The 18611-nt window shown below is 38.9% G+C and overlaps 1 long non-coding RNA gene across 2 annotated transcripts; it reads left to right on the top strand.

Moving 5' to 3' along the window:
* Window positions 1-148: 148 nt before the first annotated feature.
* Window positions 149-2541, top strand: LOC141639398 (uncharacterized). Of its 2 annotated transcripts, XR_012542509.1 has the most exons (4): window positions 149-522; window positions 640-776; window positions 1131-1188; window positions 2174-2541. It is a non-coding gene; the product is annotated as an uncharacterized LOC141639398 (long non-coding RNA). The 2 variants fall into 2 exon arrangements; XR_012542510.1 differs by lacking the exon at window positions 640-776 and having other exon boundaries at window positions 153-522.
* Window positions 2542-18611: the final 16070 nt, after the last annotated feature.

The raw sequence follows: 18611 nt of genomic DNA on the forward strand, positions 1-18611 counted from the left end.
AAAATATTAAAATAATAAAGTTAAAAAAAGAAAAAGTAAAACCTAGTAATTTTGTGTCCCAACCGCCCTTTTAACCCAGTATAAGTTGACACAAAGCAAAAAATTAAACCTAAGTTGTAAACTTCATTTTTTTTCCACTGAACAACCTTCCTATCGGAAATGGATCCTCTCCATTTCCTTTCTCTCCATTTCCTCTCACAATCTCATTAAACAATAAATTCCTCTTTCACCCTCATTTTCCTTTATTTTTATGCGTAAATTTAGAACCGTTAGATGTTGTCAATAAGCGATCCGTACCATTAATAGGTACTTGCCTCTCCATTTCTTTTGAGGAAATGGAGAGGATTTTTACTCCTTCCTATCCTTGCTCTCATCTCTGAGCTCCGAAAAAAAAAAATCCTTGCTCTCATCTCTGATCTCCCACAAACAGATATGCCATTCATTAAGAACAGCCTCCGCCAACTGCCTAACTAACGTCGTCGGCCGCATGGCCCGCATCACCACCTTCGACATTCTTATCAGGTTCGAAATTTATTCTAGGGTTTGCACACCTTACTCGAAAATTATTAGATTTATTATGATCGGATTCGAATTGCGGTTATAAATCGAGAAACTTACATGTTTCTTTGAAGATTTCAGGTTGGTTTCCTATTTTAGGTTTTACTTCAATAAACCCTAGAAATTTGGGGATTTTACAATGAACAAAGAAAGTCGATGAAAATGGATTGAATTGGGGATTTTCTTGTTGTTTCGCACCTCTTGCATCCATTCTACTGGTATTTCATTTACTCTTTTGAGTATTCCGTATATATGATGAACATTATTGTTTTTATTTTATTTTTTTTGTAATTTTGAGTATTCTACTGATTGGATAGTATACCCATAAGATGTGTCTCATTTGATTTTATTAGATATTACCTCAATATGACTTTTTTTAATTATAATTGATGAACACAAATTTATTTTCCGCCAATGATTGTAATGGTTTATTCTTCGATACTCTATATACGTTTTCTGATGCCTTTTGCTTTCCTCCTGAATGCGTGACTTTCTATAATTTCAAAGAATTAAAGATGTAAATTCAAGATTATATAATCTGCTATGCGCGGCTGTGTTGTGTATGCTCTTAGGGTCAAAAATTGAGCATCAGTGATCGATTATGGAAGCTGCAAGAGTTGGTCGCAATTGGTAAACTATTTTCTAGGATATCATTTATTAATGTTGGTTTATCACTTTATTGTATTACTCTTGTTCGAATGAAGTCAATTTCTATTTTCGATTGTGTTGTAGTCCGACTTCTTTTGTTGTTGATTGCTTTCCGTTAAGATGTCAACACAAACCGCAACAACTATATTGTTATTGTTGCATTCTGGCACAGGGTTGCCCAATGATATTATCATGGACCAAATATAATATTGTACTAGGTATGACTAGTCTAGGAGCTTTTATGTTTTGATAGTCATTTTTATTTATTTAATGTTTGTCACTTTACCAGCATCACCAAGGTAACATTCTGATTCTTTTTCAACAACTTCAGCGATGATTCGTTCTTTAATATCAAGCATTATGATGAGTTTATGACTATAAGATTTTTGAAAATCCTTTGATTATTGTTGTTGAAGTTAATTTGGACTGGTTTTTCAGATCAACTGCTGGGGGTGTTTTATAAATCTTAACATGTTAGTTGGTTGAGATCTTATATTTAATTCCTAAGTGTGGTAGGGCAGTCTTGGTAATTTTAATTTAAGAACCATGTATTATAACTGGTCATGACCTATGTATTTTGTTTCTTACCAAACATCAGTACATGTCGAGATAGAGAAAGTTAATTGTTGAGATTCTGTTGTCATGTTTTCGTCTGCTAATGTTTTGTTCGTATACTCCTTTGTTGTAAGTTTGACCATATACATTCTTCTAGTGCATTAATTTCGCGATCGTTATGGTGGTAAGTGTTGACTTGTGCATAATGGTATGTGAAAGTGAATTTAAAATACACTTTTACAGGCGTTCTGCCACAACAACCCCTAAAACTTGGTGCATGGTTAAATGATATCAAGAACTGATAGAAATTAATACATTAGTGATGTTAACATAGAATTTGGAGAACAATTTATTATGTGACATCTTATGTTTTGCAAGTAAGTGGCATCATGATGTCCTTATGTTTATGTAGGAAGCAGGTGATTTTGCTGCATTATAGTTTATCAGCTATGGTTGTTGAGGAATGGTCGCCAACAACACACCACATACACCTGAAGTCCTGCTATAGGAAATCAAAAAGGGGACACAGACCTACAATCGTGCTAAGGAAATAAAAAAGTAACGCAATAGACACGCATCGGAGCTTGAGCTAATAGCATAGGTGTATCTTGAGTTAGGTGTATTATTGTCGCATTTGCAAACTAGACAGTGGCATATAGAATATATCAATATGTATGGTGTTTGGGATGGTGATAAATAGTAATGGTGGCGCAATACCAAAGAATTTGCAGTACTGTGTAATTGTGAATTTTGAAGTAATGAAAATCTCTACTTTCTCAAGTTGCCATTATTTTAATTGTACAATTAATTATTAATTCATTTATTTTATTTTTTTTTTGAAAAATATAAAAAGAATAGAGAACTGTTGGCAACCGTAACCGCTATCTTTACCTATGAAAAGAGAACGCTCATCTAGCTTGACTGATCTCTTTTCTCACGCAATAGAGAATGGTCAACTACTACAACTGTTCTCTATGGTTATGAATAGAAAACGCCTCCTCTAACTGTTCTCTAAGCTTTAGAGAACGCTGACCTAAAGAACGCCTCTAAGGCGTTCTCTAAAGTCCATTTCAACAATTCTCTAAGCCTATTTTTGTAGCAGTTACATTGTGAAGACAAACAAAGGCATGCATTGGCTCCCCTACCCTCCTCCTACCCGGTTTTCTTGACAAAGAAAGGCAAGGGTTTTTGCCTTATATTTTTGAAAAAACAATACATAATTTTATTGTAAGATTCATTCATTTTTCATTCACCAAAATATTTTTAGAGAGATAAAAATATTCCACTTCCTCTTCTCCTCTCCTAACCGGTTTTGGGAGATTAAAAAACCAAATTATTTTGGGTCAATTTTCTACAAAGTTATTATTATCTAGTACTCATAATATTAATTTTAATTAAGAGTGAGCTTTGGGTATAAATCCTTGGGAGAGATCTTACACTTGGGTCTTTGTTCATCCAAAAGGAAAGCTCAAGAACAAGAGAGAAAGGTGATCTCTCTTGTGCCCATATTAACCAAATTTCCAATGTAAGAACAAAGTTTCTTCTTTATTTTGTTTAAAAGTTTGCATGCATAAGATCATTCTTTAATTTTATGACAAATTAAATTAAAACATATATGAATATGTAAGTATATAGATCTATTTTTCCTTCACTTTCAATCCAAGTCATTTCAATTTATGGCATTTTAAGTTTTAAGACATCTTTCCTCTTTCTCTATTAATATCTATAACATGAAAAGAATATACTCAACTCAATCGATCATGTTGAAAGATGATGATTTGTTCAATATGGTTAAGTCCTAAGTTATGAATTTGATTCCCAATTGAAAGATTCATGGCACCATGACATTTATTACGTAATATAAGATCGATTGATTGAGAGTTAAAATGAGTTATTGAACTCATATTTGGGGATTTGAATACCAATATTAGCATAAGTTGCTTAAAGCGAAAACGCGCAAGATACACAAACGAGACTGCATACAAGATATGGAAAGAATTAGTCTCTAAAATGGTAACATATCATAATAGATAACTCGAGGATAACATGTGCCTAATGCTCTTTTGCATTTAAAAGAACAAAAATGTTTGTAGCTCATGAAGCTATCTTCTTGGAAAGTAGCTGTATTTCTAAAAGATAGAGTGGGAGAAAATCGCTACAAACTTATGTTGTGAAAAATGACACGAGAAAATGTTCTAAATGTCATCGACATGTTATAAATAGAGTTGCTTTTAGAAAGTAATAGAACTATTATCTATTGAGTGAATCGTTGCTAGTAAACCAAATCAGAATTTGTTGCAAAGAAGTCCTAGTTTTACAATCCGTGATAGATTCTATACGCAAAGCTAAGAATAATTACTTTAAGATATTGGTCCCTTGAAGTAAAGCTTTAAAGTATAGAATAGCGTAGATGAACATGGTGATGTTAATCCGCTTAAATCATGTAAGTGATTGCCGTATTTCATTTTGTTGAAACATGGCAAGCGATATTAAACCGCTTTTCTTAATAGGTATTTAGAAGAGGATGTTTATGCAACACTTATCTTAGGTTTAAGTTTGAGAGTCCTAAATGCTAATTAAGATTAAGGGATCCATATGTGGTTTTAAGCAAAGCATTAAGAGATAGTAAAAATTCGTTTTTCCCAGTCATGTGATAATATAGAATGGTTGCATTTGATTTTTCAAAGAACCATAATTATACATGAAGTTTAGTGGGAGCTTATTTTCAAGTCATGTGATAATAGAGAATTGTTTCACTTGATGTGTCGAGGAACCATGTTTATACATGAAGTTTAGTGGGAGTAAAATTGTCTTCACATATTTCTCATTGGGAATGACGTACCGATGTTTACCTCCGTTAAGGGGTGGTTGGGAAATCATTTCCAGATGAAAGATTTAGGTGAGTGTGGACACGGGCCACGGGGGCGCTTGGGAAACAAGCGTTTGCATTTGTGGAGTCGCCACCAATTTATTGTGGAAAATTGGAAACCGTTCGAATACCTCGTGCCATGTCAAGACACAAAGTAGTGACATGAACACCTAGAACTCATTACCCTTAGCATTCTATATCTAGAATGACTCTCGTGGATGCCAATGAACACGGATGTTCACAGAGATCTGGAGTAAGGGGTGAAGGTACGTATTAGGAATCTCTTTTGATCGAACACCTAATCCCGCCCGCCTCGATAGCGGCCTCTACTAATGATTAGGGAAAATCGTCTATACTCGATATATTGTCGATTATATGCATGCAATGCAACATCCAACGTTTTAATCGTAACATGTGAGAATTAATACTAAGTCGGTAAACAATTAATTTAGCATACAATTAGGTCGAATCGGGATTTAAGTTCAATTACGTGTGAAAGCATACAAGCAATAAAAAATACAATGATAAATACTTGTTTTAAGGAAAATTACAATAATGAAAATTACAATAATTACATCGGGTTTAATGATTTATGTCGAAAATACATCTAAAACGGATAATTTGGAAAAGAAAGAATAAATAAATGAACGAACAGATTATTAGGTGAAAATACGAATAATAGTTAATTAAATACGTAAACTAATAAATTAGGTCAAGGCAAAACGGGAGTTCAGAGACAGAAGTCAACCAGGAACAGGACAGGCGTTTGTTCCTTGGCTCAGTTCTGGCTGTAAAGCCGGAATTGCAAGTCGTTAATATTCGTTGGTGATTTTAATGCTTGATTATTATTTGACTCGGATGAAAGTGATTATCAGATTATTTACATGCGATTAACGGTCATGAAAGCAATAAACATGGATGAAACTAATTAGGACGAATTATTACAAGATTAAAGAGGATTAATCAACAAATTAATAACTAAACAAATTAATTAGGTTAAATACGATGAATTAATGACGGACTAATGATAAATATGATAATAAACAGGTGAGAATATATCAGAGATCGAATTCCAGAAACTCAATATGAATGAATCGAATTTCTACAACCCGCTTTGACTTTAGTGACGAAAACCCGCAAATATTTGTTACTTGGGATTTAGGTCGGGAATTAATGAGATGAATTATATGTTAATGATGATGAACAATTTATATGTCAAATTATTATGTTCAGCTTGTTATATTAAAACAAGGAACAAATGAAAACAAAAGAAAAACAAACGAATCAACGAAAGACGAAGGAAGAAGAAAGGAAGCAGGAACTGTGGCAGCCTCACGAAGAGGCGTAGCAGGTACTGCGTCCCTTCGAAGAGGCACAGCAGTTGCTGCGTCCTTTCTCGACGGTTGTCTTCTGATAATCCGTAAAAAGGGGTTTTAAACAAAGGGTTTTAGAAATCGGTTTTAATTGTATTTTCGACATAAATCTTACAATATGATTGCAATAAATGAATAACAATGAATAAAAGAGAGATTTACACCCTCAGACTTAAATGTTTGACGAAACGAGATAAACTAAGTTAACGATTAGTGACGCTAGACTCGAATGTAGACGAAAGTGACCTCGTAAGATGAATTAAAATAGATTGATTAAAGTTGATTATGGTGGAGTTGGTCAAATTGATCGGTCATGCAAAACGAGGCTGGTACTCAGAAGGATCCCAGCTTACGTGGTCGAAAGTTCAAGCACGTAGACGCCAAAAAGTAAGAACGTGGTCTAGAATGCAAAGAGAGAAGAGAAGGGCGGACACTCGCGTGAGAAATATATGAGACCGAAGGTCTCTATTTATACTCACCAGGTGGAGGAAGTAGGTTTTTTCGGAGAAACTTTGGAAGTGAATCTCGAAAAGATATGAAAAGATACGAAAAATACGCAGAAAAGGACTTGGGAAGAGGCGCAGCAGGCACTGCGTCTCTTGGAAGAGGCGCAGCACTTGCTGCGTCTATTCCCAAGTGGTTTCCTCCTGCGGAAGAAAGATTTCCGTGTTTAGTTTATGGAATAACGGAATAATTTGGTTTTCCTTGTGTGAATATGACGGGAAATTGTTTACCAAATATTAAAAGATTTATAAAATATGGAATAGAAATATTCGGAACATTCCAGAACATTCCGACTCGGCATTTTAATGGTTGTCAGAAAATGAAGACGGTTTTAGGCCCGGACTCCAAATGTACTCTAATTACTGCCAAAACGACCGTATCGGCACGTAGATGACATTTAAGAGGTAGACATAAATGTTTGAGCGATCACTTGACGATAAACTTATAAACTGTCACAAATCATTCCGTGTACCAAACATGCGGCTGAATCATCACCGGGTGGTTTGCGGGAGGTGCAGAAATGAGGTATCTACAGAGCCCCCACTTTGACTGTGGCTTGGATAAGGCGAAAGTCAAAGTATAGCCATCAGGTTAATCGAAGATTACAACCTGACGACTATGGCGACGCGAGGCGGCTCAAGGGGTCTGAACCAAGGACCTGTCGTCGGAAACATTTTAGAGTCTGTCGACTATCGGGGAGGGTCGTTTAAAGTCCATTAGACTACGTAAGGAGGCTCGCCAGCCAGAAGAAGAGACCATACCTGAAATTCCTTGGAACTCCAGGGAAAACAAAACGCGATATTGGGAGAAGACAGCAGGACATAGTCTGGAACTGCTGGGAGAAATCTGCTTGTGTTCAGCTTCAATCAAACTTCTGAAGAATTTGGGGTCGATGTTGATCTCCATGTCTCGAGAGGAAGTGACTGTCGATCGTGAACTCTCGCTGGGGGAACATAATCGGAAACTGATCTCCATGTCTCGAGAGGGAAAGTCTATCCGTGTACTCTCGCTGGGGGAACATAATCGGGAACTGATCTCCACGTCTATAGAGGGAAAGTCTATCCGTGCAGTGTCACTGGGGGAACATAATAAAGGCGTGTCGAAACACCTGTCAAAGAAGGAATGCTCGTTGTGGCAAGCTAGGTCATGGGTAAAAAAATAAGGCGATAATTTGTTGTTGGCTTAGATGAGGTGAATCCGGGCGAAGAATATACGTCAAACGGACCAAATATGTGATGTAGCATCAAGGAAGAGGCGCACCAAAGATGGGCCCACAAAAATAACGAACTCATAACGAATATTTTAAAACTCGTATGAAGGGAAGCTGAGGAAGAAGCGCAGCAAAAGCTGCATCCCTTGGAAGAGGCGCAGCACCTGCTGCGTCTATTCCTGGGCGTGTCTTTCCTGCGTAAAAACCCGATGAAACAGGGGTTTCATTTCATTATTTCGAAACATAAAATCTTAATTAACCTCTCAAATTCCAACCATTTCCGTCAAAATTTGATCCAAAAGTTTGCATTTGCCATGACTAATCGAGGTATGTGTATCAATCTTGCATTTATCTTCCGTATTTGCTCAAATGGGATCGACAAAATTAGGGTTTTCGACCCTAATTAGTCGAAAATTTGGGGCTTTTTCCCCAAATGATTTTGCCTTGCCAAATTGACTTTGTAAATGGCCAATTGGTAACATAAGAATCATAACCATGTATTTGTTTCGAATTTTCGTTGAGTTTTGAGCATTTGAGTGAAATTGAGACGGTTTCACAGCTAAACCGTAAATTGCTTCGAAAATAGCCTTAGGATTGCCCATTTGTGACGAAACTTGATATTTGGAATCCTTGTATGATGGGTAAACTTCCTACCATCTCGGAATTTTAGTTTGTGACGGCTTTTTCAGGACACTTTTCTTAGGGCATAATCGCCGTTATAACGAAATACTGTCGAAATTCCGACTCGAACCCATGACTAGGCTTCAACTTAGGCTTGACTTGACCCAAGTTACCACATGACCGGACAGGTTTGTGGGAAAGTTGCCAAAGATGGTGAGAAAAGAGCGATTTCGGAGCTCCGAAAACTCGAAAATCCCCTAATCAAGGTTTGTCGTCACTTGACGCGGACTAAATTTACTTTAATTTTGTAACACCCCACGATAATTGAAGAGGTCCAGTGATAGGCTTAAATGACTAGTGCTTAAAGGGATTGGAAGTACTACTCATATCAACAAAGTGCACTTTCTTTTATGGTCATCCATGCGAAAGAACTCCAAAGTTAAGCGTGCTTGACTGGGAGTAGTCTTAGGATGGGTGACCTCCTAGGAAGGTTTCCGGGATGCGCATGAGTGAGGATAAAATGCGCTATAAAGGACCCGTGTTGATCTGTGGGCCATGTACACAGCCTGGTGAGCTATCATAAGTAACCGCTCCCGACCCGGTTTGGGCCGGGGTGTTACAAATTTTGTAGGTGACGAGGCTTCTACGTCTGGGAGGGCTCCCATGGACGTGGACACTGCTGGTGACCCTTCTCAGGTGCTTGAGGAGGCGTTGGAGGAGGCTTTCACCGCTGCGGTGATGGCTGCTGAGGACGAGGTCCTAGAGGAGGAGGCTGCTGAGGAGGAGGAGGCCCCGAGACGGGCCAACGTTGGACGAGGTGGTCGCCAGCTGAGGGGAGCATCTGCGTGGGCTGAGACCTAGGACAGTAGGCACCTGCTCTGGGCTGCGGAGGGTCACCTGTCCTACAGGACGGTGAAGAGCTTGGTAAATAGGATTCATCACTCTTCATTCATCTTCTTTCATTTCTGTTTGTCATTCCTTTTGTTCTTCATTTGAGCTAAAGATAGCTTTTGTTTCAAATCAACATAGGAGGCCGGGAACATCAGGTCGTTCTCGGGCTACACGATGGCGATGGGGTGCTACGAGAGGCTGTCAGCTGAGGAGCGGGCCATGATCGAACGGGGAGCGTTCGGTGCCTTGTGTAGATACCTCATTTCTGCACCTCCCGCAAACCACCCGGTGATGATTGGGCCGCATGTTTGATTCGCGGAACGATTTGTGACAGTTCGTAAGATTATCGTCAAGTGATTGCTCAAATATTAATGTCAACCTCTTAGTTGTCATCTACGTCCTGATACGGTCGTTTTGGCAGTAATTAGAGTACATTTGAGTCCGGTCAAAAACCGTCTCCATCTTCTGATAACTGTTAAATCCCGAGTCGGAATATTCTGGAATGTTCCGGATATTTCTATTCCATATTTCACAAATTCTATCTTTTGGCAAATAATATCCTGTAATGTTCATAAGATAATCGAATTATTTCCGTCCTACCATAACTCAAACGCGGAAATCTTTCTTCAAAGCAGAGGAAACCTTTCGGGAATAAACGCAGCGAGGTGCGCCTCTTCCAAGGGACGTGGCTCGCTGCTGCGCCTCTTCCCAGGCCCTTCTTTGCATGTTTCACGTATCTTTTTCATATCTTTCCGAGATTCACTTCCAAAGAGTCTCCGAAACCCTATTCCTTCACGTGATTAGTATAAATAGGAGCCTTCGCTCCTCATATTTCTCACGCGAGTGTCCGCCCTTCTCTTCTCCCTTTGCATTCTAGACTTTGTTCTTACTTATTGGCGCCTACGTGCTTGGACTTCCGACCACGTAAGCTCGGATCTTTCCGGGTACCAGCCTCTCCGTTGCATGACCGACCAATTTGACCAACTACACAATAATCAATCTAATTAATCAATCAATCAATCGTTTTCCTCTTACGAGGGCACTCTCTTTGCATTCGCGTCGAGCATCACTAGTCGATATCTTAGTTCATCTCGTTTCGTCAACATGTAAGTCTGAGGGTGTACAATTCCTTTTTTTATTTGTTGTATTTTATTTATCGTATCACCATTGTAAGATTTATGTCGAATACACCATTAAAACCGATTTCTAAAACGTGCTTTAAAACTCTGTTTTTTGCGGATTTCCAGTAGACAGACGTCGAGAAAAGACGCAGCAACTGCTGCGCCTCTTCGAAGGAGCGCAGTTCCTGCTGCGCCTCTTCGTGAGGCTGCCGCAGTTCCTGCTTCTTTTCTTCTTCTTCGTCCTCTGTTATTCCGTCTTTCTTATTTGTTTTCATATGTTTGTCTTTAATTCTTCATCACAATAGTTTAATATTCACATGTATATTGTATCACATAATTCATCATTCATTAATATGTTTCATTCATCATCATAAATCCGACTTTAATCCCAAATAATCAATATTTGCGGGTTTTCGTCATTAAATTCAAACCCGGATTTTAGAGATTCAATTTAATCATATTGAGTTTCTGGAATTCGTCATCGATAGTTTTCATCTGCTTATTCGCATATTCGTTGTATATCCGTCATATTTAGCCTAATTGACTTATTTCAACAGAGGACTCATTAATGTTTCCATCATAATTTCATGTAAATAATTCGTTTGCATCCGTCTCATCCATGTTTATCGCTTTTATGACCATCATTCACATGTAATTAACCTGTTAATCACTTCCATCCGAGTCAAATAATTTAATCGATCCATAAAATTACCAATTAACATTAACGATTTGCAGTTCCGGCTTCACTGCCAGAACTCACCCTTGGAACAGACGCAGCAACTGCTGCGCCTCTTCCAGAGGGCGCAGTCTCTGCTGCGCCTGTTCCAGGGTGATTTCTGTCCCTGAACTCTGTTTCTGCCTTGACCTAGTTTAGTTAGCATACGTATTAACTAACTAGTATCCGTATTATCGCCTTCTGACTTGTTCGTAGTTTATTCTTTTATTCTTTTTCTCAAATTATCCGTTTTAAAGGTATTTTCGACATAAATCGCCTATTCCGTTGTAATTAATGTAATTTTCATTATTGTAATTTTCATTATTGTAATTTATAATTATTGTGTTCCTTTTATTGTTTGTATGTTTTCACATGTAAATCAATATTAAATTCCTACTTTGACCCAATTGTATGCTAACTACTTGTCTCACCGACTTAGTTAATCTTCACATGTTAGGATTAATCTATGGATGTTGCATTGCATGCATATAGCCGACGATATATCAAGTACGAATAACTTCCCTAATCATTAGTAGAAGCCGCTATCGAGGCGGGCGGGATTAGGTGTTCGATCAAAAGAGCTTCCTAATACGTACCCTCACCCCTTACTCCAGATCTCCGTGAGCACCCGTGTTCATTGGCATCCACGAGAGTCATTCTAGACATAGAATGCTAAGGGTAACGATTGCTTAGTGTTCATGTCACTACTTTGTGTCTTGACATGACACGAGGTATTCAAACGGTTCCAATTTCCGATAAAAATTGGTGACGACTCCTGATGCGACCATAATTAGCGCACATTTAGTCCCCTAATTGAGCCTATTTTGCATACTATTATAACATTCTCTGACCATTTTATCCGTCAAAACCTTCCTATTTGCTTTTCTATCGCATTTCATATGTTTTGTAGAAAAGGAGATAATAAGGCGGAAATTCCCGTCTTTCGTGCACATTTGGAGGCTACTTGACGATAATAGATGGACTAGTATGAAGAGGAAGCAAGGACTAAAGACCAATCTCGAAAGAATAAAATGGAATTGAGCAAAAAGGGAAGGAACGAAGAAGAACCACTGCTGAAGAACAATCCGAACGGATTGTCTGAAATCCGTCCATCCCATCACCACAATCCGAGCGTCCTGCCCTCTAATCCGCTCGGATTTCCCCATTGGAATCCGTCCGGATTCCCCTGAATCCGCTCGGATTCCCTTACCATAATCCGGCCGTCCCGACTCCCGGCCCGCACGGATCACAAAGACAAAGACGGTTTCGTTCTTCAAGCTACGAAATGGAGAAGCCCTTCTCTCGGACAATCCCGGAGTCTCCTTGCTCAAATCTCAAAAGTGTAATTACTAGTTTAGCCCTTAGTTAACCCTAATGCATCCTCCCTAATTTCCACTATAAATACCCCATTTGTAAATAATCAAGGGGGCTCCTTTTATGTTATTTTTAGCTAGAAAATCCTTCTTTAGATTAGATTAGGAGTAAATTAGAATAGATTACTCTTTAATCTTTCCACAAATTACACATTAATCTCTCCTTAATTATTATTCAAGTTTATCATTCAAGTTTATTATTGGGTAATTGAAGATTATTGGGTTATTATTGGGAGGTTGACAACCTTCCATCAATCAATCAAGTTTCTTCTATTATTCTTGCTTTATTATTTGGATCATCTTAAGTTGGTATAATTCCTTTACTCTTTAATCTTTATTGTTCATTTCTTCATTCTATTATCATGTTTATACTTGTTGTGATGATTGACACCATTAATGACATATTTCCTATGATGATGAGTGAGTAGTCTCTTAGCTAGGATTAGTGGGTAATTAAGGGAAACCAACATGGGATTGATTCATGCTTAATCTAATATGTTCACATGATTAAATTGCTTGCTTGTTGTGATGTCAACTTTATGCACATGTTATGTTTGATGAAATGCTAAGCCTATGAATCCTTGAATTTTCAACCATCTCTTATCTATTCAACTTGACTTGTAAGATATAAACCAACTCGAGTCTTGTTAGACCATGCATTGAAGTTGATTAGGAGGAAAGTAAGTCGACTTGTAGGTGTTGTACAATCTAATCGATTCGGCTCCGGGACCCAACTCTTCCTAAGAACCGTAAGATATAACCCAACTCGGTTTCTCCACAACATTAATTGCTTGCAACTTTGTGAACATGTTTGTATGATCAACACCATGAATCCCCTATGACCCCATGATATCCTAGCACTTTTAATTAATTGTTTACATTCTCCCTTTTGTTGCTTGTTTTATTTTATTGCTTGCATTAGTCTAGACACAACTACAAACCCAAACAAATTGTGACACTAGCATAAATTGAGATAGATAGACTTAGAACCCAAAGCACACCATCCCATGGATCGACCTCGACTTACCGCTAACTAGTTGTTTGTTGAGTATTATAAATTGTGTTTGATTGGTTGAGTGACGACATCGACCACATCAAAAATGGCGCCGTTGCCGGGGATGGTGCTATGTGATTAAGTTCTTATTTGTTTGTCTATTTTAATTGTGCTTTCACCTTGAGGAACTTGTTCCTCAAGGATTGTTCTTACCACTTTTGTGTAGTTTCCATGTTTGTAGTTATATCCTTGTCTTAGTTATGATGACTCAAGACATGTGTTATGGAGTATGTGGTGGATCTTTTGAGTATGACTATGGGTATGGGGAGTTTGAGGAGCAAGTCAACACAAACCTACCTTATTATTCGTACAATGAAAATCCTAACCACTACCCCAATTTTTCCCACCAAAATTACCACACCCAATATCAACAACAACCACCCACCCAATACCCATTTCACAATGAACTTCAATTGCCACAATACAACCACTTTCACACCTACCCACAACAAGAAGATGAACCCATTGAAAATATGATCCTCCAAATGATGGGAGATCAACAAAACTTCTTCAAACAAATTCTAGAGAAGAGCCAAAAGGGGGACAATGTTCTTCAAGGCATTGTTACCCAATGTGAGGAGTTGGAAATTCAAATTGCCCAATTAAAAGAATTCCAAGCAACCCCTCACCACCGTTCTTTGGATATTGAGCATAAATGCGAGTTTGAAGTGGTGACATTTGACATGGAAGATGAAAGGTGGGAGGAGCCAAGTTCCTTGAGCTCTTGTGACTATGAGAGTGTTGTGTTTGATGAAGAAGACATGAGGTTGAGCAAACCAAATGTTCTTAACCTTTGTGAGTATGAGGGTGTATCCTTTAACATGAACATTGAGGTGTTGGAAAGAGAGCTAAAAGAAGCCCCCGTTCATAATTTACATGAAGATAGCAACAAGGATGATGAACCTAGAGGAGAGATTCACCATATCACCTTGCTTGAGGAGCCTATCCTTGAGACATTTGAGATACCTTATCATGAAGAAGAACATCCTTCCTTTATCCTTCATGAAGACCACTTGGCACCTATCATGGAGCCAATGATCATTGAAGAGGATATGTTAGATCTCCTTCAAAAAGCCAAAGTGTCTTACAAGAGTTATTTGGTGAAAAAGCTCAAAGAGAAAATTGCTCGTGAGGCTACATGTGAAGATTTGCCACCCATAATCTCAACTCCTATGGTACTCGATCATCAAAGCCATGACAATTCTCCTTCCACCTTGGAAGGATTGAAAAATCGAAATGCTATCATCGTCACCAAAATTGAAAAGGAAGGTGGTAAATGGAAGTCTTCGGATGGACATGAACCATACTTCATACCTAGAGTTGACAAGAATCATGGGCTTATTACTTTGAAGCATTGGGAAAGCTCTAGTGCCAAGGACAAGGTGAAAGAAAGGATGAATAACAAACTACCATGGCCGAATTTCATTTTCAAATGGAGCAACCCATACTTATGCTTGTTTGGAGCTTGCTCCCAAGCTTTTGACCTTTTGTTGAGGGCTTTGAGCTCTATGGATAAGAATTGCTACCAATTGAACTAGTTTGGTGGAGTCCTACCTCAAACCACCATTTGTAAGATATTTCTTGAACCCTTTATTTTGTATAATATTGTATATATTTTTTGCATTTAAATCCTTGCATGAGAGAGAAGAGAGAGAGAGTCATCTTACATGTTTCCTAAGCAAATTTCAGAAAAGATAAGGAAAAAGGAGAAAATCAGTGAAAAAGGGGTTTTATCATTGCACGAGAGAAGAAAGAAGAAGGAGAAAGAAGCAGAGACGTGCAGATTTCCCAGAACCCGCCCGTCCAGGGCCCGCGAAAAAGGAAAAGCTGAAACTGAGGAAGAATCCGAGCGGATTCAAAGAAATCCGCCCGTCTTTTACAATCCGTCCGTCCTATCCACGGGACGCCCGTCCCGTATGGCGTCCAAAAGCAAGATTTTAATCTGCGCCAAAATCCGTGCGGATTATCAGGAATCCGTCCGTCCTGTTCAAGACGTCCGTCCCATGAAAAATCCGCCCGTCTTGTTCTCGCTTTCTCGGTAATGATTTCTGTTCTTGAATCCGTGCGGATTCTACAGAAGACGCCCGTCTCGCCCATAAAGAATCCGTCCGTCCCGACTACGATCCGCTCGGATTGTACTATTCACGCGAGAAAAATCGGGTCAAGTCCAACCCTATCCGTTCAGATTCCCCTCTTTTTCTATATAAACACCCCCCTTCTCCCTCATTTCCTCATCCTACCAAACCCTAACACTCTCTTCAATCCTCAAAATCCCCTTCATATCCTCAAAAACACCCACATCACCCCCATCACCAACATGAGTTCCAAGGGAAAGGCCAAGAAATTGTTCGATTCGATCGGAAAGAAGCGAAAGGGGTCATCCTCTTCAACACCACGAAATGTGATAATGAGGGGAGGTATTGAACAACTCAACAACTTCCAAGAAGTGATCTTCATATCCGACGACCAACGCGAAAATTTCGTCGAGCTTCTAGGTAAGAAATACGAACCTACTCAATTTGTTGACCCTAGGGTGTTGGAAATCCTTAAGATAAGGTACCCTACCGAGGCGTTCTTCAATGGCCTTGGCATTGGGGACCTTTTCCATGCTCATGAAGAGACTTACCTTAGTCTCACCCTTGAATTCTTGAGTAGCCTTCGCATTGTAGCGGATGCCCGCAACAATTTAGGCATGGAGTTTAGGTTATGTAACCGAGACCATGTTCTTTCTCTTGAGGAATTTGCCTATGTTTTCGGTCTTCAAATACCCACCGCCTATACCGACAAGCCCGATGATTTTAGTGTGGATTTTCTTTGGAAAGCTATCTCCGGGAAGAACTTTACCCATATAAAGCGTTGCTATACATTTGCTATTCAACACCCGGTGAATCGATTCACCGAACGCTTTGTAGCCGGATGCATCAATGGGAGGTACGAGCAAGATCGGTGTACCCTCATCGACTTAACTTTTCTTGAGTCTCATTTGAATGTTCGAGCGGTGAGGCGTTATAACTTCAATACGCCACTTGAGATACTCAATAGGTTCAATGACTTTGCTCAAGGAACATATCAACTTAAAACCTTCGTGATGGGAGGTCTAATTACAATGTTGGCTAAACACCTTTGCCCCGGGTTTAATGCCCAAGGAACCTATATTCCTCTTGAAGGGAGGACTTTGATTGATGAACACACCATTTTCTATAGTCACCGATGGTGTAACTACACTGACGATGGGAGTGTGGAATGGTACACCAAGGGTTGCACTTCAATGATCCTTGAAGGATGGAAGATACCGGGCATCGAACCACGATTGAGTCCATACTCTCCTCCACCAAGCTACCTCCTTGATATCCAAATTCTTGATAATCCCCCTCAAAGGGAAGAGCCACACCGTCAACCACCTCGTGAAGGGCCGGGGATACAAATGCGCCCACCTTCCTATGTCCCTATCCCACCTTACCCTATTCCACATACCCCTTTCCAACCGGCAATCCCCAACACCCCGGGTATTAATGATTTGATGGCACTCATGAATAGAGTGGATCTTGGGGTGCATAAAGGGAGGGAAGACAACTACTTAGCCCTCTACCCCCAATACTATACCATGGCTCAACAAGGGTATGTTGACCCTAATGGTCCTTTGCCCTCTTGGGCACAACCGGAGCTCTTGTTCCCAAACTATGGGGACCAAGCTAGGAGTCGCGGCGATGGAGGGCATTCTAGCCAAGGTGGAGGGTACTCGGGTCAAGGAGGAGCTTTTGACCAAGGAGGATATTGGGGCCAAGCACCCGGACATGATCAAGCCGGAAGCTCTCATGGTTATGGCTATGACCACGATGAGGATGAAGAGTAAAAGAGGCCTACTTCACCACCTCCACATGTATAATACCCATCTCTCTCTCTCTCTCATATTTACATTGCATTTAGTCTAGCATTTAGCTTGTATATGTATTATATTTCATATTGCATTGGCATTAGTTAGTTCATTTACATTAGTTTGCATTGTAATATACTTCATATGATTCATATAAGATAGTTGCATATAAACTAGAATTCATGCGTAGTTACTAATGGCCAAACCTATTCATTTCTACACTAGAAATAGTGTTTAAATCGGTTTGGGGAGGTTTGATCATAGGTGACCATAGTTTACTAGAAATCATGCATAGTTTAGTTTGCATTCATTTGTTATATATGTCATATAGAATTGCATTTAGTTAGAGCATGCATTCATTCATATCATATCATTGCATTTGTACTTTATTTCAAAAATCAAAAATCCAAAAACATGTATTTCCTTTTTACTCCTACTCCTACATGTACATTGAGGACAATGTCCAAAATAAAGTGGGGGATGGGAATTTATATTCCAAAAATGCATAAAAATTGAAAAATTTCGAAAATTCCCAAAAATATGTCTTTTAAATTCATAAAATCAAAAAAACCATAAAAATTTGAAAAATTGAAAAATCCAAAAACAAGTTCATTTCCTTTGTAGTATAGTCATGTATATATTGTTTTGTATATATTGTGTTTGTTCATCCTTTCTCACATTGATTGACTACGCCACATCCGAGACATGAGGATATTGAAGACCGCATGGTATGATCTTTCCAATCTCCTTTTTCCTCTTTATGTTAATGACTATGTGGCTTCATTTTGATTGATGCGGTATAACAATGCGAACTTAGGATTTGCATTTAGATTATTTGGCATACTAGTTGGTAGAAGCATATGCATTAGGATGTTTATATGTTAGTTGCATCATGGCATGTAGTTTGCATGGTTAGAAAAATTTTGCGAAACCGTCTATTTGGGAAGCTTGACAAGTGTATATAGGCCCTAGTAGATGCTTTTTATTCTTAAGACTTTGCGTGTTAGAATGCTTGTAAAACACCCTAGGATGTGTCATGCTAGTATCCTTTGACCCATGGATTAAGGCCGAGTCAAGAGTACCTTGTGGTGTGATAACTCCTTGGCTACCGTTTATTCCAAGGTGACCCTTGAAACCATGCATACTTCTATCATTCATCCATATTCTACCACATTTTTGTCATCAAAGGGAATGGGCACAAAAACAAAAAGAAATCAATTTGAGTTCAATGAAATGAAAATGAAA

This window comes from Silene latifolia, unplaced genomic scaffold (assembly GCF_048544455.1).
Source record: "Silene latifolia isolate original U9 population unplaced genomic scaffold, ASM4854445v1 scaffold_374, whole genome shotgun sequence".
Lineage (NCBI taxonomy): Eukaryota > Viridiplantae > Streptophyta > Magnoliopsida > Caryophyllales > Caryophyllaceae > Silene > Silene latifolia.